Raw genomic sequence first — 24,602 nt, 5'->3', positions numbered from 1 at the left:
TAGGGTGTTAGAGAATGGTCGAGTTTCATTCTTCTGCATGTGGCTGTCCAATTTTCCCAGCACCATTTATTGAAGAGACTGTCTCTTCAGGAAATCCATTGCATATTTTTTCCTGCTTTGTCAAAGATTATTTGACCATAGAGTTGAGGGTCCATATCTGGGTTCTCTATTCTGTTCCATTGGTCTATATGTCTGTTTTTGTGCCAGTACCATGCTGTCTTGGTGATCACTGCTTTCTAATATAGCTTGAAATCGGGCAATGTGATGCCCCCAACTTTGTTTTTCTTTTTCAACATTTCCTTGGTGATTTGGGGTCTTTTCTGATTCCATACAAATTTTAGGATTGTTTGTTCCAGCACTTTGAAAAATGTCATTGGAATTTTGATTGGGATGGTGTTGAAGGGATAGATTGCTCTGGGTAGCTTAGACATTTTAACAATGTTTATTCTTCCGATCCATGAGCATGGAATGTTTTTCCATCTTTTTGTGTCTTCAATTTCTTTTATGAGTGTTCTGTAGTTCCTAGAGTATAGATCCTTTACCTCTTTGGTTAGGTTTATTCTGACATATCTTATGGTTTTTGGTGCTATTGTAAATGGAATCGTTTCTCTAATTTCTCTTTCTATAGTTGCATTGTTAGTGTAAAGAAAGCACCTGATTTCTGTGCATTGATTTTGTATCCTGCCACATTACTGAATTGCTGTATGAGTTTTAGTAATTTAGGGGTGGAGACTTTTGGATTTTCCACATTAAGTATCTGTCATCTGCGAAGAGAGAGAGTTTAACTTATTCTTTGGCAATTTGAATACCTTTTACTTCTCTTTGTTGTCTAATTGTTGTTGCTAGGACTTCTGGTACTATGTTGAACAGTAGTGGCAAGAGTGTGCATTGTTGTCCTGTTCCTGATCTTAAGGGAAAGGCTCTCATCTTTTCCCCAATGAGGATGATATATGCTGTGGGTTTTTCGTGGATGGATTTTATGAACTTGAGGAATGTTCCCTCAATCCCTATACTCTGAAGAGTTTTAGTCAGGAAAGGATGCTGTATTTTGACAAAAGCTTTTTCTGCATCAATTGAGAGGACCATATGGTTCTTCTCTCTCCTCTTATTAATGTTTTCTATCAAATTGATTGATTTGCAAATGTTGAACCACCCTTGCATCCCGGGGATAAATCCCACTTGGTCGTGGTGGATGATCCTTTTAAAGTATTGTTGGATCCTATTAACTAGGATTTTGTTGAGAATTCTGGAATCCATATTCATCAGGGATATCGGTCTGAAATTCTCCTTTTTGATGAGGTCTTTGCCTGGTTTGGAGATTAAGGTAATGCTGGCCTCATAGAATGAGTCTGAAAGCTTTCCTTCTGTTTCTAATTTTTGAAACAGCTTCAGTAGAATAGGTATTATTTCTTCTTTGAATGTTTGGTAGAATTCCCCAGGGAATCCATCAGGCCCTGGACTCTTGTTTTTTGGGATGATTTTGATCACTGCTTCATTCTCATTACTGGTTATTGGCCTATTCAGGTTGTCAGTTTTTTCCTGTTTCAGTCTTGGCAGTTTATAGGTTTCCAGGAAGGCATCCATTCCTTCTAGGTTGCTCAATTTATTGGCATAGTTGTTGATAATAATTTCTAATAATTGATTCTATTTCCTTGGTTTTAGTCATGATCTCTCTCCCCTTTCATTCATAATTTTATTAATTTGGGTCCTTTCTCTTTTCTTTTGGATAAGTCTGGCCAGTGGTTTATCGATCTTATTCTTTCAGAGAACCAGCTTCTAGTTTCATTGATCTGATCTACCATGTTTCTGGTTTCTAATTCATTGATCTCTGCTCTAATCTTGCGTGGCTAAGGCATCATTTGTTGCTTTTTCTCTAGTTCTTTAAGGTGTAAAGTTAGTTGGTGAATTTGGGATTTTTCTATTTTTTTGAGTGAGGCTTGGATGGCTATGTATTTCCCCCTTAGGACTGCCTTTGCAGTATCCCATAGGTTTTGGACCGATGTGTTTTCGTTCTCATTGGTTTCCATGAATTGTTTAAGTTCTTCTTTGATTTCCTGGTTGACCCAAACATTCTTGAGCAGAGTGGTCTTTAGCTTCCAAGTGTTTGAATTTCTGCCAAATTTTTTCTTGTGATTGAGTTCCATTTTTTGAAGCATTATGATCTGAGAATATGCAAGGAATAATCTTAGTCTTTTGGTATCAGTTGAGACCTGATTTGTGACCCAGTATGTGGGCTATTCTGGAGAAAGTTCCATGTGCGCTCAAGAAAAATGAGTATTCTCTTGTTTTAGGGTGGAATGTTCTGTAAATATCTATGAGGTCCATCTGGTCCAGTGTGTCATTCAAAGCTCTTGTTTCTTTATTGATTTTCTGCTTAGATGATCTGTCTATTGCTGCGAGTGGAATATTGAGCTCTCCTACAATTAACGTATTGTTATCAATATGACTCTTTATTTTGGTTAACAGTTGGTTTATGTAGATGGCTGCTCCCATGTTGGGGGTGTAGATATTTACAATTGTGAGATCTTCTTGTTGGATAGACCCTTTAAGAATGATATAGTGTCCGTCTGTGTCTCTAACTACAGTCTTTAGTTTAAAATCTAATTTGTCTGATATAAGAATTGCTACCTCAGCTTTCTTTTGAGGTCTGTTGGCATGGAAGATGGATCTTCATCCCTTCACTTTCAGTCTGGATGTAGCTTTAGGTTCAAAATGAGTCTCTTGTAGACAGCATATGGATGGGTCCTGTCTTTTTATCCAGTCTACAACCCTGTGCCATTTTATGGGAGCATTTAGACCATTTATGTTGAGAGTGATTCTTGAAAGATATAAATTCATTGTCATGTTGCCTGTAAAGACCTTGTTTCTATAGATTGTCTCTGTGAATCTCTGTTCTATATCACTCTTGGGGCCTTTCTCCTTTTATAGAACTCCTCTTAAAATTTCTTGCAGGGCCGGCCTAGTGGTCACATATTCTTTCAGTTTCTGCTGGTCTTGGAAGCTCTGCATCTCTCCATCCATTCTAAATGACAGCCTTGCCAGATAAAATATTCTTTTTTTTAAAAAAAAAATTTTTTTAAGATTTTATTTATTTATTTGAGAGAGAGAGAATGAGAGACAGAGAGCAGGAGAGGGAGGAGGGTCAGAGGGAGAAGCAGACTCCCTGCTGAGCAGGGAGCCCAATGCGGGACTTGATCCCGGGACTCCAGGATCATGACCTGAGCCGAAGGCAGTCGCTTAACCAACTGAGCCACCCAGGCGCCCTCCAGGTAAAGTATTCTTGGCTGCATGTTCTTCTCGTTTAGTACCCTGAATATGTCTGGCCAGCCCTTTCTGGCCTGCCAGGTCTCTGGGGATAGGACTGATGTTATTCTGATGTTCCTTCCTCTGTATGTAAGGAATCTCTTCCCCTTAACTTCCCTTAAGATGGTTTCCTTGGTTCTAAGATTTGTGAGTTTTAGTATTATATGCTGGGGTGTTGGCCTGTTTTCCTTGATCTTGGGAGGGGTCCTCTTTGCCTCTGGGACACAAATGTTAGTTTCATTCCCCAGATTAGGGAAGTTCTCAGCTATAAGATTTGCTCAAATATATCTTCTAGTCCTCTCTCTCTCTCCACCCCCTCAGGGATCCCACTAATTCTGACATTGGAACATTTGATGGTGTCACTTATTTCTCTGATTCTATTTTCATGGATTCTTTTTTTTTTTTTTTTAAGATTTTATTTATTTATTTGAGAGAGAATGAGAGAGAGCACATGAGAGGGGTTAGGGTCAGAGGGAGAAGCAGACTCCCTGCTGAGCAGGGAGCCTGATGCAGGACTCAATCCAGGGACTCCAGGATCATGACCTGAGCCGAAGGCAGTCACTTAACCAACTGAGCCACCCAGGCGCCTCTATTTTCATGGATTCTGAGTTGTTTTTCCCTGGCTTCCTCTTTTCTCTTTTTGTCTATTAATTCGTCTTCTAGGTCACTAATTCGTTTTTCTACCTCTCTTACCCTAGCTGTTAGGTTATCTAGATTAGATTGGATCTCATTGATAGCATTTTTAAATTCTGCCAATTCAGCTTTCATTTCTGCCCTTACAGACTCTATGTTGCCATTAATTGATTTCTCCATTCTAGCTATTGTCTTCACAATTGCTACCCTGAATTCCATCTCCGACATCTTGGTTATATCTGTATCCATTTGTAAATCTGTGACAGATGTCACAGTCTCTGAGTCTTTCCTATTTTGGGGGTTCCTTCTCCTAGTCATTCTGTTGAGGGGTGGTTGAGGGAATGTAGAGTCCAAATTACTGACTGCAACCCAAGCAAAATGCACCTGTCTTATAGGGACCTTAGGGTTGCTGGCCTCTTGTTCTCTCAGCCTGTCTTCTGGGGGAGGGGCCTGCCACACTGCTACTCAGACAACCTTATTTGGGCAGAGTTGCCCTGCCCCCTGTGGCAGGGGATGGACTTAGTGAAAACCGGTTTGGGGGGGCTTTTGTTCTCTGGCGGCTTTCCCTGGTGGCTTTCCCCATCTCTTCTGAGAGGAGCAGAAGAGATCATTTCCAACCCTCTGCCTCAGAGCAGAGAGATCGCAGTCTGTTCTTCAGTGAGCTCTCCAGGCTGCACTATCTCTGTTTCTATCTGTGCTGGTATAAACTGCAGCATCCTGGGTTGTGCGCCCCTCAGCAGTGCTCCCAGTCCTTGCCTCCACGTCTCAGCAAGTCTCTGCCCTTTGTGCTTCTAAAACTGCCAGCTGCCCCCAGTTCCCACGCATGGCTCTGCCACTCCGGGTTTCCGTCAGGGGGGCTGCCCTAAAGTCCTTTCCCTGTCACTACCTGTCTGCGAGTCTGTGCCCAGTCCCCAGCGAGGGAGGCTTTCACTCACCAGTGGTTAGGATCTCCACGGCTCCCTCTCCTTTCCATTTATCCTCCGATATCTGTCCGCAGAATCACGGCTCCCCGCTTCATACCTCGAATCCAACTGCTGGCAATATTCTGTTTGTAGAGATCCAGATCTGTCTTCTTACATCTCAGGCTGATTCCATGGGTGTTCAGAGTGGTCTGGTAGATATCCAGCTCAATTCTGGGACTGGTTGGAATAGGGTCCCCTACTCATCCACCATCTTTTCAGCTCTCCCTCTGTTATACTTTAAAGATATTTACTTGTTATGTCTTACAAGATCTAATTTAGAGACATGACCACATAAGGGGATATGCTGCTTCCTATTCTTCCAATGACCCAGATACTCAAATTACACTCTCAGGAATGCCTGCAAGAGAAAAAGGGGGCCAAAAACCTATAATTATCAATATTTTCTTCCTATGTAGTTTGGTTTCTGTACATTGAATGATTTCATTTTTCAGTGTTTTAAAATTAGCTTCTATTTGAATATTTAAATTGCTAGAGTTGTGGCTTTCCTCCCTTCTTGAATTGTAGAGATGTTATTTATTTATTTATATAATGGTACATATACAGCCACTTCTGTGTATTACATACCTAGCAAAATTAGGTGTCATTGAACCTCTATCGTCTAATGAGATCTAAAAGCAGCTTCCTGGGAGTTGGGATATTTGTTCAAAAAGTACAAACACTTAGTCTGTCTGTTTTTTTGGTTTCTTTGCTTGTTTTTTTTTTTCTTTTTCTTTGTCCTGACCCAAAGCTCAGACTCTTAAGATCAAAGGTGAAGGAAATTGAGCACTGCATTTCCCAGATTACAGTCATGGAGAAAGTAGAGCTTTGTTCTCACATGGCCCAGCTCAACACTCACCATTGTGATATGTAACTTAATGTTTATGAATCTCAGTTTTCTTATTTTCAGAAAAAAAAAGAAAATGTCTTCTATTGCTAAGCAACTGTGAAAAATAAATTACATGCCATAAAAAGTGCCTGACACAGAGCAGGCAATCGTTAAATGCTAGTTTCCTTCATTTTTTCCACTTTCTTCAATCAGTTCACTTTTTCTGCTCTGGCAACCACTACTAACTGCCTTGTCTCACACTTTTCATGTTGTGTAATAAAGTTCAATTTGTTTTGCTTATAATTATTGGAAATTGTGTAATCAACATAAAAACGATATTCAGATTTTGTTCCCTTCAGGATTCTTTTTTAAAAAATGTATCACCAGGATGCCTGTTAAGAAACCAACTGTGAAAATTTTAACTGTAAGGAAGACTGAAATAGCTCTAACTGTACAATGAGCAGCTTCTACCCAGTGGGTGGAACTTTATGGAAGTTAAATCATTGCCACACAATGGCTGGACAGCATGAATGAAGGAAAAGGATAGCTTATTTGGATGTACAACAGCAGTAGATCATAGTGGATGTCTGATACAGTTTTTTCTACATTAAATAGGGCCTTGTCACTGAAAGCTTAATATTTGCTGTATGTTTAAGGCTCTCCTAAAAATTCTTATAATTTAACTTTTTTTTTTTAACTTGTTTCATAAGCAGAAGTCATCAAACTTTTTTTTTTCTATAAAAGGCCAGACAGGATATATTTTAGGCTCTGTGGGTACTATAATTTGTCGTAAAACTGTTCAACTCTGCTTTTAAAGAGTAGAAAAAGCCATACATATGGCTTATATAAACAAATGTGGTGGGTCCTAATAACATTTTATTCACAAAATAGTTGGTGGGTTAGATTTGGCTTGAAGGCCATGGTTTGTCAATCTCTGCTCTAAAATATATTTTAAAAAAGCAGAATTAGTTTTAAGCAAGGGGTTCTCTTTATAGCATATTAGAAAGCTTATGCATTATGAATCTGGTGGTCTTATGTTCCATTAACCATCCTTTATCACCTGATTTTCCTTGGAGTGACTATTTAATATTAAAGCTGTTTGGTATGTAATATATGTCAAAAAACATAGCTCCATATAGATAAGAGTTCTTTCTGGTAATGAACATCTTCTACAAAAAATGATATTGACTACCTGAATGTCTTCAGGTCTTCATTTGCTTCCCAGGGCACTGAAAGCAGGTTCAGAGTGAAGGGATTTATATGACTCAGATCCAGCCAATCAGAATTTCTCATCTCTGAATCTCAGTGTGTAATGCAGAAATGGTGATATAATCTGTTCTAGGTCAAGTCATCCCTAGGATGTTCTTGACGTTGTTACTAAATTTAGGAAATGCAATGTAATTACGTTTTATGAGAAATGAAAGGATACAGTTACTTGAAGCACTCCCCTCTGTGATAGAAACCGTAAGACAGGAAAGAAAAACCGGGGAAATCAGTAGAGCCCTGATATTAACATTTATATCCTGGATCCAGTTACATCCTAAGCTAGTTTTTACTTTTATTTATTTATTTTTGTCTTCTTAAATATGAGTATGAATTATGTTTCTATGTTTGAAATAAAGGTATTTAGTAATAAGCCTTTATATTATTATTTTTGCTAAGATCCTGTCTTCTCTAAATGCACAGATAGGCCTGGGAAATACAACATACTGGTATATCAGTGGTGGGGTCATAAAATCTGTCCATAAAGCTTGCACTCACATCCTAGGTCAGCCACTTCTGAGTTTGCAACCTTATACACATTATTTAACCTCCCTTTTTTTTAAAAAAAAATCTTCATTCCTTCATATGACTGACATGTGTTGTTATAAAGATAAATTGAGTAAGTGGGTATAATTATAGCTGACACAGAGCAAGCACCCCAAAATTTTTATCTGTAATTATTACTCGTTTATACTTTATGGAGAAAGTTTTCCTCAAACCCCTTGTGCTAAAAAGGTTGTTATAAGGAGGCCAAGATTAGAGCTGCAGGTAATAGACATAAGTGGGGAAGTCTGCAAGTGAAGATTAGATCACAGAGAACATGGGCACATTGGGTGCAAGGAGGACCACTTTCTGATAGTCATGATGTTGCCTGTAGTTTGTAAAGTGGAAAGCACACTGTGTTTGCATGAACCTATTCTAGCTATACTGCACATATGTGTTCATACATAAAAGTGAACATTTCAAATATGCATGCAGATATGCTTAAAAGAACAAAACGCCACATAAAATCATACCAAATAAGCTAACCAAGCAAAAGGTCCACAGAATCCAATATAAATTTGTTGAATTAAATGCCTTTATTTAAAAAATTGTTTTTTTTTTGTTTTTGATTTTATTATGCTATGTTAATCACCATATATCATTAGTTTTTGATGTAGTGTTCCATGATTCATTGTTTGTGTATAACACCCAGTGCTCCATGCAGTACGTGCCCTCTTTAATACCCATCACCAGGCTAACCCATCCCCTCACCCCCCTCCCCTCTAGAACCCTCAGTTTGTTTCTCATAGTCCATAGTCTCTCAGGGTTCGTCTCCCCCTCCGATTCCCCCCCCTTCATTCTTCCCTTCCTGCTATCTTCTTCTTTTTTTTTTTTTTAAGATAATGTATTATTGTTTCAGAGGTACAGATCTGTGATTCATCAGTCTTGCACAATTCACAGTGCTCACCATAGCACATACCCTCCCCGATGTCTATCACCCAGACACCCCATCCCTCCCACCACCCACCACTCCAGCAACCCTCAGTTTGTTTCCTGAGATTAAGAATTCCTCGTATCAGTGAGGTCATATGATACATGTCTTTCTCTGAAAATTGTTTTAAATTTTAATTTTAAATACCAGTTGCATGACTGAATTCAAACTCCGTGTTTCAAATAAGTACACTTTTAGTCAGAGCCCTAAGGAAGACCTCCAACTTGTATCGGCATTCCTACTCAAAGTTGTGTCCATAAACAATTGCTGAACCACAGATATTTAAAGATTTACATGTTTTTACAGCATTTTGACACAAAAACTTATAAAATGAATCTAATAATAAAAACCATGGACTTGTATTTTCTATAGTTTTGTCTTTAATTTTAATAGTAATTTTGTCTTGTTCTACAGAAATTACTCATACATGACCAATTGATGTTTAGGGGTGGGGGACAGATTTTTTACCACCAATAATTTAAGAATCGTTGCTGTAGGGCGTGAGATGGTGCTGAGGTGAGCATAGGAAAATTCAAGGCAGAATTGGCATCTATTGCCAGAGGTTGCGCTGCTTCCCAAGGGGCAATTGTTATGCCCATTCAGCATACCCAAGTAGCATTCATGAGTAGCCCTTCATCCACTGCATGTTACAAGCCAGTGAAGTAGAAATGCTGCTGGGAAACCAGTTCCAGGGAAGGAGATTGCCAGCAGGCAGATTCAGAAAGCTGAGGTCTTTTTTTATTTTTTTTTTAAAGATTTTATTTATTTATTTGACAGAGAGAGACACAGTGAGAGAGGGAACACAAGCAGGGGGAGTGGGAGAGGGAGAAGTAGGCTTCCTGCTGAGCAGGGAGCCCCATGTGGGGCTCGATCCCAGGACCCTGGGACCAAGACCTGAGCCAAAGGCAGACACTGAACGACAGAGCCACCCAGGTGCCCCAAAAGCTGAGGTCTTCAGAAAGGAGAAAAGCCATCTCCACAAAAACCTATTAATTAGTTTTAAGAGGGGAAATCGGGAAAATTTGTGGGATATCAGGATTGAATTAAAACTTGAAGTATACCTAAGCCTGTGGGTTGGGCATTTTTCTATGCTGACTTTGAAAATTTCTGTGGATAGAATTACTGTAGCTTCTCCTCAAAAATACAGTTTCTTCTCATGATCTGCTCAGAGGAGCTTGAAAGGATCCAGGCTAGGGTGTAGAGCCTCTCATCTCAAATGTTCTTTGGGGAAGTTTTATTCACATCTAAGCACAAGTAAGTGTAGGTGATGTTAACTTTCCAGCAAAATTGCAAGGTTACAAGGAAAGTTTTACAAGTAAGCCAAGTGTCATTTCTCTAACTTTACCAATGGACAGAGTTTTAAAGTTCCAACATACAAAAAATAATTTTTGTTTATACAGAACATCGAAAATCTCACGAAATTATGTTTCAAGTTACTGAAATAACTTGTATAAGAACATGAACTTGTAAAGTTACTGAAATAGGAAAATGGCTTTGGATTATACATAATTCCAAAGTTTAAAGATCATAGGCAAAGTTTTACCACTATAATATTATAGTAGCCCAGGTTAAGAGGTAAAGTGACAAAAATCTCGTTCCCATATATTTGCCTCAGTCAGTAGCAAGCCCTGTCTGTCTCCCCCAGCACCCTTGGACTGGTTTTGCCTTCCTACCTGCCTTCTCTATTTTTCTCTGTATCTGTAACTTCATACGTTTTCCTTCCTTTCTCTTTTCTTTTTTTTCTTTCTTTTTTTAAAAAACATTTTATTTATTTATTTGACAGAGACACAGCGAGAGAGGGAACACAAGCAGGGGGAGTGGAAGAAGGAGAAGCAGGCTTGTGGGGAGCCCGATGCGGGGCTCGATCCCAGGACCCTGGGATCATGACCTGAGCCAAAGGCAGACGCTTAACTGACTGAGCCACCCAGGCACCCCACTCTTTTCTTTTTATTCCTGATTAGCTTGACTCTATCCACGTTTCGTCTTTCTCCTTTAAATGACCATGTTTATAAAACTTAAAATTCTGTCTCCTTATCTCTTGTTCTATCAAATAATCAGTTCCAATATCTTATTTTTTCTAATTCTAAAAACTTAAATTTCTTTGTATTTATTTTTAAACATTCTTAGTGGCAGTACTTAACTATTTTCCCCCCTAATGTGCTCCTAGTTGTTGCATGAAGCCAATTTTTTTCTATTGCTTTCAACTTCCCTTTCACTTCATTTCCCTCAATAATCCAAATCAGACCCAAAATTGAATACTGTCATTTGGTGAATTGAGCCACCAAATTAATTAGCACAGAGGTAATCTTTAAGGAAGAGCAAGAGCAATTTTATGAACATCAATAAAATAAGCCATATTAAATAAAAGAATTATTTGCTAACACTCCAGGGGCTTATTTGAACAAATTCCCATCTTTAAAAGTACGTATCTCTGTCATTCTACTCTGTTGCTCCTATTTGAAACATTTTTAAAGTTATAAATAGGAAAAAAATGATCTGCTATATAGCTCCATAGTATTGATCTTCCTCCTGTGTAATTGACACATTTTCTTACAAAACACTTCTTGGATTGCATTACTCTGTTTGATTTGTGCAGATCCCATAGATTTGTGCAATTCTATACAAGATCAGAATGAGCGTAATATTCATAAAAACTTCCATATTTTAAAGCAATTTTAAAAAGTCATTTTGCTGCTTCTACTCCTTTATTTGACTTACTGATAAGAGCCGTATATCTAAATGTTGGGCTGTTTTCTCAGTATTTTAGATGCTGTTCATCTTAAGAAAATATCAAAGATTATATAAACAAAATAGTCATTATAAATAATTTTTATGGTTCATATTCAGACTAATGTAATCAGTTTACCTCTGGATAAGTCACACAGTATCTGACATTTTGAATAATACCTAATGAGGTATTTCTGATCATTAAAATTCATTTTCCAGCATACTAAAGTGCAAATCATGTGCTTAGTGCAGACATGGGATTCCATTTTCAAGGTGGCTCAGGCCAGCCTCCATTTCCTAACTGATTTAGTATGTGGGCTAAGGTTTTGACTACAAACAACATGTCTGATTTGATTTTACAATAGTGTGGAAAAAATAACATATTAGCAAGATGTAATGTTTGGTTTAGTGCTATAAGCTCTTTCCCTTATTTAAATAAAAGTTGATTTGTATGTATTTTTTTTTTTTTTTGAGAGAGAGAGTGAGTTGGGGGGAGGGGCAGAAGGAAAGGGAGAGAGAGAATCTCAAGATTGGTGGGGCTCAATCTCAGGACCCTGAGATCATGACCTGAGTTGAAATCAAGAGTTGGATGGTAAAAACATGGAGCTGCCCAGGTGCCCCTGATTTGTATATATTTTTAATTATGTTCCCTGCACAAAGAAGTATTGTGATGATGTGTTCATTTTGTTATAGACATGGCTCTCTGTATGCAGAAACACAGTTCTTGTATGTGGACCATTGGCATCAAGATAATCCTGACTAGTTAAAAAGTCAAATTCTTCAAGCTATGTATGAGTAGAATCTGCCATATTCTTACCCGTCGCCAAACATTAGTAATACATACAGTGTTATACACAGTTCATCAACCTCAAGTTTTATTAGAGTTTCTCCTTAGGTTTCCTAAGTTAAAGAATTTAACTAGAAAAAGCAATGTATTTCTTTTTCTTGTCTTCTTGTTTTTAATTCAAACAGCTTAATAATATTTTAACTATATTTACAGTGAAAGGCTGTGCATTAGGAAGCCTTCAGGCCCAATTACAGTGAAACTAGGAGTGCAGGCATATTACCATTTTCAATGCACTGTGAATGTCAGAGCCCTTGTGTTAGATTGTATTGAGTCTGGTTTGACCATGTGACTTGAGTGGACTACTGGAATGTGAAAGGACTGTTGCTTTAGCCTAGACCCAGAATGAAAGACATAGGTATTAGATCTCACCTTGATGTACAACCTGGAGAAGAGCCACCACGTGAAACCCGCAGACTCTTACATAATTTGTTGCAAGCCACTGAAATTTTTGAGATTGCATTGCTTTGAGTGCCATTGCGGCCGGCGTTGAGCAACATAGTTCCCGTCTGTGAGGGCTTCCACACAGCTGGCTTTACTTTCTGTGTGCTGTGAACACAGCTTTCAACCATAGCATATTGGAAAGTTTTTAAACAAAGAACTACATGATAATAAATATAATTGGACCAATTATATTACTCATCCTTTGTACAGCTCTTTAGTATTGCTTAATATAATGTTTGAACCCAGCCTGCCATTGGTAATAAAGGGCCAGGAGTTAAAATACCCACTTCTGGGGCGCCTGGATGGCTCAGTCAGTTAATCGGCTGCCTTCAGCTCAGGTCATGATCCCAGGGTCCTGGGGCTGAGCCCTGCGTTGGGCTTCCTGCTCAGCAGGGAACCTGTTTCTCCCTCTCCCTCTGCCTGCTGCTCTGCCTACTTGTGCTCTCTCTCTATCTCTCTGTCAAATAAATAAAATCTTTAAAAATAAAAAAAACCCATGCCATCCTATTAAAATAAAAAAAAATGAAATGTCCACTTCCCACCAATGTGAGTACACTAAGAAAATCATTTTACTCAATATAATTTTTGTTCCTGTTTTCTTTGTTGGATAAGATATTTAAGTTAACTCCATCCTACAGCTACTATATTAGGGAGCTGAGAAAATAACAAAGAGCAATGCTGTGTCCTGTTTCTTAGGAGCTCAGAGATTAGTTGTAGAGAAAGGTATGCGAGAACAGTTACATCTCAGAGAACTGAGTATTCTATAAAAGAAATATGGAACTTTTTATGGAAAGCCATGAAGCAAAAGGCCCACTTAGCTAAAGAACAGGAAACTATAAAACATACATAGTGGCATTTCCAGGGGAATCAAACTATGACATAGAAGGTGTGAGCAAACCTTGGTCACATGAAGTGTGACATTTTGGGGACCTTTGTGCAATTGGCAGTTTCTAAAATTGGGGTCTGACATGAGGAGGAGCTTGAAAGGGGCAGAAGATGAGACTTCAAGAAAGACTGGGATCAATTTTCTTTCTCGGATAAATGAGAAAATAGTCAAAGAAGATTTTTAAAATAAAATATTATTGATTAAAACTTTTAAGTGGGGAAGGATTGAAAAGAGTTCCATTTTACAAAAATGATTATTGGTGAAGTTTTGAAAGATGACCTAGAGTTGAGGGATAGTTGTGTTGGGAATATCTTCTGTGAAATAGTTGGGATGAGCTATGTCTTGGCAATTCAAGTAAAACATGGCATGGGGGAATAGAGACAGGCAGAGCCCAAAGGCTTTGTGTGGTGGGGTAAGGAGTACTTTGTGGCTAATGAGATGAAGTAAATGAAGAAAGAACTAAATCATTGGCAAGAACCTTTGGGTTCCTTTCTGAGTTAGCAGGTGGACGAGGTATTGGTTTTCTAGGACGGCCATAACACCATACCAAAATACAAGTGGCTTCAACAACAGTAATTTTTTCCTCACAGTTCTGTGGGCTGAAGGTCCAAAATCAAAGTGTTTGCTGGGGTATTTTCTCTGAGGCCTCTTTCCTTGGCTTGCGGAAGGCCATTCTCTTGTTGCCTCCTCCCAGTATTCCCTCTGTGCAGGAATGCCCTCGGAATCTCTGTGTATGTCTTAATTTCCTCTTATAAGGACATCAGTCAGACTGAATTAGTGAAGAGTGTTCATTTTGACTATATTACTTCTTTAACGGCCCCTATCTCAAAATAAAGTCATACTTTGCGGTACTTACCTGGTGTTTGGGACTTCAACATATGAATTTGTGGGGGTAGGGAAAGGACCCAGTTCTGTCCATAATAGACAATGACATGGTAAAATAAGCCAGAACACACAAAAACAATTACAGCTAATTTTTTAAAGAAGTGTAATTCAGGACTCTTTACTTATACAAATAAAAAATTTAAATATGTTTGGTATGACTGGTATGTATAGTTCTGAAGATCAGAAACATGGTAAGGACTGGTGGGAATCATCAGCTACTGTGACTTGAATCCATGAGAATAAAAGTTAATATCCCAATGAGGACAAAATCTTGGTGAAACAGCATATTGGGCCAAGGGAAAACAAAAGTAGAATCACATAAATATGAGATACGGTTGGGAGTAAGCTCACTGCATGGTATGGTTTAGCTACCAGTAAACAGGTATTCTTACAAGGAAAGAGGCTCATGCTGCACTTTGTACTGGCCATGTCACTTCCATTTTAACATGTTTAATAGGTACCATCCTTTAAGGGGAGCACAGAGAGGCTGGAGATTTATTTTGAGAATAGCATAAAATTCAAAACATTAATTCTCTTTCACTGAGGCCATAGTTATTTAATTTTGTTCAACCAGTATTGTATCACATTATATGCTAAGCTACCATTTACAATAACCTGAGCTTTCTTGGAGTTTATAGTGTAATGATGGAAGAGTCATTAATCAGAAAGTCCCATAACTAAAAGTTAAATTACATTGTGTCAAAGGGTAGGGATAAAAAATACATATTATGCAGGCCTATACTAGGGGGATTTATCTTAAGGAGATCAGAGAAGGCTTCCACACACATACAAAAAAGTGAATTAATCATGTATCTCTTAAAATGAATATTGAAGGAAAGTAGGAATGTTTTACTTCTGGAAGAGATTCCAAGATACATATTTTCTGTCTTGAAATAATTGACCAACTGTCTCCTCAAAGAGTCTTTCTCTTAGTTATATTTCCAAAGTGTAACATGGTAACAAATACCTTGATATTACAGGGGGGAAATTTTCATCTTGATATGACTGAAGTGGGGCTCCTAATTTAGAAGAGCTGAATTTGAGGGTCAAAATCAGAGGAAAGGAACATACAGAGGGTCATATAAGAAGGAGAGATTTTTACTAATCTACTGAAAGCTAGAATCCTAAGCTTCCCAAGGTACCTCATTTACTGTAAAAAGAGGAAACGTTGGAGCAATTGGATGTAATAGTCTCACTGATTGTAAATGGAGAGGAGGTACTATGGTTCATTTTGTGTAGGGGTGGGGAAGAATTCCTCTCTAGTATGGAGGGATAATTGTGCTTCCTACAGGCACCGGGTGAAGGAAGGTGGAAAAAGAACTAAGAAGATGTTCAGCAGGATTACTAAGTGAGCCAACAGAACTCAGATGAGAGAGTAAGTATTCTAAAATACTGTCATAGACACCAAAGTGTCACAGTTACTTGAGGCGTTTAGATAACAGGATAAATATATCAGTGGTCCTACCATCAAAGAGTTCCCAGTTTAGTGGGGAGAAAATGCAGGATATAGTAAGAACAGGGACATGTGCTTAATGCAACACGGTCATATGCACAGGGAACATTTAGACTGAGAAAAGTTCTTCTAGAGATGACAACTAAACTGATTCTTGAAGAACTATGTAGGATGGTCTGAATTTTTAGGTCTCTCCCCATCCCAAATTCATATGTTGGAAACTTCTCCCCCAAAGAGGTACTGATAGGAGGTAGGGCCTTTGGATGGTGATGAGGTCATGAGGGTAGAACCCACATGGGTGGAATTAGTGCCCTTATAAAAGAGGGCTGATGGAGTTCCCTAACTTTCTTCTACTATATGAGGACAAAGTGAAGAAGTTGGTCATCTGCAACCTGAAAGAGGGCTTTCACCAGAACCTGACCATGCTGGCACCTTGATCTTGGACTTACAGGCTCCAAAACTGTGAGGAATGAATTTCTGTTATTTATAAGCTACCCAATCTATAGTATTCTGCTGTGGCACCCAAATAGACTAAGACAGGTATGCCGGCCAATGAGATGGGAGATGAAATTACAGACAGAGGAGACAATATAAGCATTATCTTGCCACGAGATACATCATGACATGCTGGAAAGTAAGAGAAAATAAGCATTGTTGGAAAATTAAGCAGTTGGCAGGTAATGCTCACCTTCCCCTTCCAAAAAAGGAGATGAGAAGTTGAGTGGAGACAGAAACACTGCCAAGAACCATGTCTTGAGATAAGCTGTGGAAACTTCTGCACCTTTATAACTTCTACAAGTTTGTTGTTTGTGTTGTTTTTTATCCCCACATTGAATAGCATGAAGACTTGACAATTATAGCAACAACGCATGTTTGCATTCTTATGCTTAGGAACAGAAGAATGGGTAAAGTGAAGAGACTGTTTCTCTCTGTATGGAAGAAGGATGTGTTTAATAGCTGTGTCATGATGCAAAAGAAAATAGGCTGAATCCTTTGGGCTTCAGGAAGAACAAGATAATTTTTAAAAGGCATCCAAATCTATGCAAAGGGACTTTTGGGCAAAAGGGTAGTTCAGACTAACCAGCCAGTTATCAACTATGTAAATGTCTTAAATAGTATCCAGCTTCTGCCTTCTTTTATCCTTGGTTTCTCTATATATTTTCAACCTAGCAGGATTTTCCTCATATATGGCGAAAGTAGGGAGAAGCTGCCTGGAGGGATCTGAGGGGTATTGGGAAAGACTTTATTTAATAGGTAACATACTTTCCCCACTGTTACTTAAAAATCTGTGTTTTTTTCATACGGTACTGTGCCTGTGGGATGGGGTAGTTGAAAGAATGCAAAGGAAGAGATAATACCATCAAAAGTGCCTTGACTCTGGCACAGTGCTGTTCAGTAACAAAGCAGGTGTCTGTCTTGTCCAGGTTAAATAAAACATCAATCGCCCAGTGAAATATGCTTAAAATTACAGTTTATTTATGGATGTACACTGGAAATTTCAGTCACCAATATAAATGCAGTATATTTCAGTTAGAAACAGACCACATATCAGAGAGCATCCTGAGAGCCTGATAAGCAAGGCCACTGTGGGGAGAAATATGTAAAAAAAGTTTGTGATAGATTAATGGGAGCAGCAAAATTTGTTTCTGGCAAAGGAAGGAGGTGCAATGAGAGAAGAAAAAAATGAGAGAGAATAAATTATTTTGTGCATGTGAAGGCACCCTTTCTGTAATTCACTGTACTTTGCATTCAGAGATGAGACTCCTGAGGAAGCTTGATCTGGGTGGATACTTGTGGGTAAAAAATATATGTTCATAAGTTGTTTTTGACAAATATATATCACATACATGGGCTGGAAAATAAAAAACAAAACTCAACAATAACAGTAAAGAATAAAGAATGCAGTCTTCCCTTAAAATGATGATAATACATTTGGGAGAACAGAAAACTGAAAGTGAAGGTGGTTAAAGGTTAAGGTGAGGTTGGGATTTCCTTTATACTACTTTCCCAAAGGCTAAAGTGATTTAACTGACAACTCATCTCTGAGAATAAAGAGAGGTACTTCTTAGCTCTTAAATTATTCTTGGTACAGATTCTCCAAAATACTTTGGAATCTCAGAAGTTGTTTTGTGTGTTTTCCATTAGGGAAGTTCAAAATCAACTGAAAGGTGGGGGAAGTTGCTTTGTGAGAGAGTGTTAGGGAGAGCCTGTGTACAGCTTTGAGTGACTTGTTCAGGTGCTTGGATCTATGAAGATCGAGGATGAGTGAAAGCAAGTAGGGTGAACAAGTTGGCCCAGTTGCCTGGGATGTTCCTGGCAATAAGACTGAAAGTCCCACATCCAATAAACTTCCCAAGTCTAGGGACCATTGGGTCAGTTGGTCATCCTAGAAATAGGAGAAATTAGCATCTTTCCCCCCAACTAGAGTTAGCTGAGTGTCAAAACATGCAGATAGACTCTGGTACCACTGGCTATTAAGTAAAGAGCTATGGGATGAGGCAGTACTTACTGAATTGGGAAATGCATAAAGTTTTCCAAAAGGTGCCAAGTTTCATGTGTAAAGGACTCCTTATTCCTTGCGTGTCTAGGGAATTCTGTAGAAAATAGAAAAAAATGTCATGGTTGCTATCAATCCCTCCTAGTGAAGGACTACCTAACAGGTAAAGGGACCCAATTGACATGTTCTGAAGTATACACAACCCAAGAGAGGAGGGGTGGTTACTGTGCTCCTGTAGAATTCCTGACGTCAGAAACTATGAGTATGTGTCCAGGTGCAGCTCAAAGACCACCAGCTTCACCACAAAAACTTAAATGGCCCTCACCGCTATCCAGACTGAGGGCTGGCTAGGGCACAGGCAGATAGTTTCCAACAAAACAAGAAACTGCATTGTGTGTGGGAATCAAAAACTGGTGCTGGCTGAGAGAGAGAAAGGAAGCAGTCAGAAAACATCTTGTTTCCTTCAGTGTTTCCTCAACCAGTACTTGAGATAAAACCCTCTGTCAGTGAGTACAGGGTACAGGGGAAACCTATAAAGGTAGGATGGAATTGGAAGGAGATGAGGTTTAGAAGAAAACCCTGATGGAGATGTGTAAAGGCCAGCAGCTGAAATTGTAATCACTGAACTAAATTAAAATTGCCCTTGATTGGATTTATTCCAAGGGGTAACTGATAATGGCAGAATAGGCTAATGTGCAAGATAGAAAAGGAAAGATTTGGGAGATAGGAAATATTTGTGGTTCAGTATTACCCCAGATTTATCTTTATAGAAGAGACTCAAATATTTGAGTTTTCCTTTTTTTACTGAAAATTAACATATACTTAAATAATGCACGATTTGCACGACTTCCTTGAGAGAGGAGTCTCACCTGGCCCATAAGCAAAAGCTAATGATTAGATCACACGATTCCCTCTCACCATGGGACTCCTTCTACAAAGCCCTTCTTGTGGCATACGCGTAGGACAGGAATGTTAACAGTTTCTCAGAAGCAATCCCCAGTGCTCCGCTGTCTGTGTCTTCTTGGAATGACGAAAGGAATGTGGCGTCTTTGTGTTGTACAGCCAGAGGCACGTAGGGAATCAAAGGCAGGCAGGGATGTCTCTTATTAAAACAGAATCTGCTTGTCTGAGAAACTACTCTCAGAGATGTCCATGTGACATATTTCATAGAAAATGGCTTCTGAAGTAGCTGAACTAATTATATATTAAAAATAAAGGTGGATAGAGAAGAGGGGAGATGGAATGCTTGAAATACAATTTTTTTTTTCAATTTAAATACTAAATAAGATAAAATATGCCATGGCATAGGGGAGATGTTGGGGAAAGAATCTAGGAAGATTAGACATTAAAAGACTGGTCATGGGGCTTGCTTAAGATTCTTTCTCTCCCCTTCTTTCTCCCCTGCCCCCCAACCCTCCTTCTCAAAAAAAAAAAAAATTGCTAGAAACATTCTAAATTTAAAGCGTGAATGTTAATAATCCTATTTTCTTTTTCACAGCCTTCTAACTTCTTATTCTGGGCTGCTAGGATCTGATTGTTCATGCTACAACTCTCACTTTATTATTTTATGTAAATCATCTCCAAGTTCATCTGGTTCCTTTTCAACTTTCAGCTCTGTCATCCTTCTGCTATTTTCCCATATGAGAGAAAAGTCGCTGTCACAGTGCCAGGAATCATATACAGACATGATAATGTAAAGCAGAATAAGAGAAACTTGCTGTCCCTGCGTATTGCTTGTATGCTACTGATCAGAGTAGAAACCTTTCAGAGAAACCCCCCTCCCAAACGCTTATTCCTATATCCTATTGGTCCAAATTCTATCATATTTCCATGCCTGAACCATCAGGGGAAATGTGAACTTGACCACTGTACTAAGTTTAGACCTATCAGAACCTAACCCTGAAGCATAAATCTTCTCTGTGAAGAGACAAGACATGAAGAAATCTATGGTTTTATTGAGATGAAGAGAGTAGGTATATTTGGTTGATGACAATCAGCATCTACCCACAAGCATTATTCATAATCTGGTAGCATAAAAATAGAGGAACTTATATAAATATAATTAGAAAGTCTGGCTCCATATATGCATTTTCCCCCTAAATCCTATCTTGGCAAAACAGTTCCTACTTTTTAACAATATTGATCTTTTTTGAAACTGTCAGAAGTGGACAAATCCATGAGAGTCATATTACTAAAAAGTTAAGATTCTAGAAAATTAAACAAATCTCTAGTTTCAAGTGAATACTATGTTAGACATTATAACTACTGACAACAGATTCTACAAAGTGTATGTGTGCAAAAAACCACACTATACAGAAATGGATTAAGTAGGTGACTGTGTGTGTGTTAACGTGGGTGTGCTTTTTTACCATTGTTTTACATTCATTTGTTTTTCCTTTTATAGTTATGTGAGGGAGACAGACTAATTTACATTTTACAATTTTGTGAGGAATTGCCATGGAAATGTGGAATTAACTGTTCTCTATGATATATTGTAGTGATGTCTTGGAATCCTAGTAGGTTACACTCTGATCAGTTCTGGTTAGACTAACCCATATTAACAGTATCTGATATGACTTTTCTGTTTTTGGCATCTCAACAAATGAGGAAAAACTGATTTCCATGATAAAGGAAAGAAAAATAAGCTTTTTATAAGATACTAATTAAACAGTTATAAATATTTGATGCTACATTTATTAACACTGATTTACATAATGCCTCTATGGACTGTTAATTCATGCTGGGGTATAATATTGTAAACTTTTAGTATTGTTTTCTTTAGGGGAAAAAACGTTTAAAAGTTTCAGAATACCTCGTGTATAGTGCATAGAAATCGAATAAGCTAAATTTTATTTTCATGACTTCAGGTTTAAAATCAGGAGAGGCAGGGAAAGCTTCAAAGCAGTTCTGAATTCTAAAAAAGAATCAAAATTCCATTTTCTTTTCTAATTCCCAACCATTCATGCATCATTGCAATCCTGCATAACACAACTTTCCTGAAGGCTCTTGGGTAGCAGTGTACGCAGAAAACCATTGCATTTAGGATCAAATCTCCTGAGGGCATGCTTATCAATAGAAAAAGACTTTGGTTCTTTCATAAAGCAACTCTTCCTTATCTATATGAACACAGTATTTTTTACAGTGGAACTTAGCTGCTTTCTGGAAGATGTTTTCAAATATTGAACTAAATTCACTTGTGACATCAGCTGTTCCTTAACACTAGTGAATATTCTTTCAGATGCCAAACAATTGTAGATAACTAAGAAGCCAAAACCAGTACATTGAAAACAAAACAATGTAACAACAAAAAACTTAACCAAGTAATTATAACAAGAAATTAAATGTTTGTTGTTATAGCAATGTGTAGTGCAGTTTATCATAATCTCTTGAATTTTACATTAGATCCATCAGATTGGGTAGGTATATCTAGAGGTTAGTTAGTATCCATGATGTTCAGATATAGTCACATTGCTATGAGGTAAAAGGAGTGTGGGAGGAGGCAATAAATAAATAAATAATAAATTAGTGTCTTTCGACCTAATTAGAAACACAGACAAATGCTTGTGAAAGATACTGTGTCTTCACTTGGTTCTGCAGTCAGACCTATAGGGGTGATTATTCCCATTTTATAGGAAACAGCTCTAAGTCTCGAAATAAATGGAGGAAAAGAGATAAGTGGAGGAAAGTAGATTTCAAAGCAGGGAGGTAGGATCAGAGTATACCAGACTCTTTACCTGGGATGTAACACAGCTGCTAAAGCCAGCCTGGGTGACATTTCGTGCTGATCACCACTACCTACAGTGAGACACAGGGAGGAGACACTCCACATTGAAAGAGGATGCTGTCTTCTTAATGTTGCTCTCTAATGGTTTTCTTTAATACTTCTGACCAGAGTGGGCATCATATCCAGCACCCTGGATGTGGAGCATCTGAATCTCAGGAGGGTTGTGACAGTCGCAGTGGAGAGATTCAAGAAGCAGAGTCTGAGGCTTAACTAGAGCTTTTGTCACAGAACTGAACTATGGCAGGCCAAAAGAGAAAATGAAACACTGAAGTTAGAAGACAAAAGGGTGATGGGAATTAGGGAGGGCACTGGGTGTTATATGTAAGTGATGAATCACTAAATTCTATTCCTGAAATTAATTCCTGAAATTAATATCATACTGTATTCCAACTAATTTAAATAAAAATATGAAATATTAAAAATATTAAAAAACTATAGGAACGAGTTAGAGGAGGCATGATGCAAAGGCTAGACAGAATAGAAACCATAGATAGTTCAAAAGAAAACAAAACAATGGACTGAACATGTGGAGTGATACCAAATGGTATCAATTTAGGAATGACTTATTTTGCTACAAGATTCTGGGAACTTCTACTTGCAGTCCATCATACTTCCACTTGGCAGGCAATGGCATAGAAAGTGCTCAGTTTTTACTGGTGCACCACCAGCTAAGGTATTGACAGACTCCATTTCTTTTAGAGATTTACTTTTAAGAAAATAACATATTCTCAGACAACTTACTCAACACTATGAGAGAGAAAAATACATAAAAAGATCACCAGATACTTCTAAATAGTTTCTAAATGGAGTACCTGAATTAAAGTAGTAATTATAACAATTTCAAGTATAAAACTTCTGGTACTTCCACTGACTTATCTCTATTTCCTCTCCCCCTCCCAAGTGGCATTTATCTGTCATCTCACCTTCTTTACTTCAAATAGACAGTCTATGCTCACATTGGTGCAGGAGATACTGTGCCAAATCTTGATTGATTCAGAAGCCTAGACCACTTCAGCCTGTGTTCTTTTTTAGTTCTCTTCATGATCTGGATGGCTATACTCTGTTTCTCATTAGCCACAATTGACAGTAATGTAATTTCTTAGGGCATTTTCTAAGGTCAGGAATGGAAGCACAGATTGTGTCCTCTGCTTTCCTGTCTCTCACAAAGGGCACAAAGTTCTGTGGTCTCATCTGGAATCTCAGGTGGGAAAGAATCTTCTCCCCGTTTCACTCACAGAGTTGTTGACAGGATTCAGGTCCTTGCAGTCTGGGATAAAGGGCCTTGTAGGCTGTCAGCCAGCAGCTTCCTCAGTTCTCTCCAATCTGGGCTTCGTCTTCTACATGACTGTTTATTTCATCCAAGTGTACAGTCCAAGGAGCCAATAGAGAGTATGAGTGGGATAGAAGCCACAGGCTTTGATAAGATAATCATGGCAGTGACATCTCATCACTTTTCCATATCCTCTTTATTAGAAATAAGTTGATCCTTTCCATTCTCAGGGGGAGGGGATAACACAAGGTTGTCAGTCTTGGGGGTGGGGATCCTCAAGGGGCATCTTAAAAGTCAGTCTACTACATCTGTATAGTGGGATTTCAGCAGTACATACCCCATGGGATTGTGAGATAGAAATGAAAAAAATAAACATTTCCTGAATTCTTTTAGCCTTGTCGATGGATATTACTTTTTACCACTGTTAACCTACCTAGCCTACCTTAGCTTCTTTGTATATTTAATATTCCCAGTGCTCCCTGGTTTAGCTGATCTGTATGCTTTAGCCTCTATCATACCCCACAACCTATTATAGTAAAATGCATCAACGTGACATGGCAAAGCTGTGCTTCCTTTGGAAATGGACCCAGCTTCTCAGAATGGATGATAAGCAAATGATGCAGATTTAATGTGTTAAAATTTATTTGTGTATCTTGAAAAAAATAGAATGCAGTTTCACTGTAAGTTAGCTCACGTCTTCATGAACAGATGTTTGGAAAGGGGCTTTTGTGTACATTTATATTTGTTTGTGCTTCGTATAGGTGATGTTGGTGTCATAAAACAACTTAAATGTGAAGAGTTTTTCATTCCTTCTAGGCTGTTCAGGAGCAGCTTCAGTATCCGCAGCTCTGTTCTGGGAGGAACAATTCGGGTGCACAGAGATTAAAGACATTCTATCTCGTTGTTATGCATTGGTCACTAATACAACCTTAGGAAGTTATTTTTACTACCCAAACTTTAAGATATTGACTGGAACTTGTAATTGCATAACAACATGGATAGAGAAATGAAGTTTAAAAGTTCCATCTGTATTTTTATTACAAAATAACAATACCAGAGTTTTATATCTTCACTGTAAAATTTATAGTTAAATCAATCATTGCCCCAGGGCCCAGTTCAGAGGTGAATTTAATTTTCTGGGATATATTTTAAGCAAGATTTTAAGTTATAGTAACATTCAGGATATACATTTGCCAGTTTGCAATGTTTAGATTAGTAACAGTGGCATTATAGTAGTCCGTGTTAGAAAATTAAAGGCTGTATCCCTGCCACATATTGATAAAATTCTTCTGAAGGTAATAGCACTTTGATCACACTACAAATTGCAAATGAAAAGTGCTTAAATTTTTGA

The sequence above is a fragment of the Mirounga angustirostris genome, unplaced genomic scaffold (assembly GCF_029215605.1).
Source record: "Mirounga angustirostris isolate CCGP_5_RB_7025 unplaced genomic scaffold, mMirAng1.0.hap1 SCAF_10, whole genome shotgun sequence".
Taxonomy (NCBI): Eukaryota; Metazoa; Chordata; class Mammalia; order Carnivora; family Phocidae; genus Mirounga; species Mirounga angustirostris.
The sequence above is the reverse complement of the archived record's forward strand: the minus strand, read 5'-3'. Positions refer to the sequence as shown.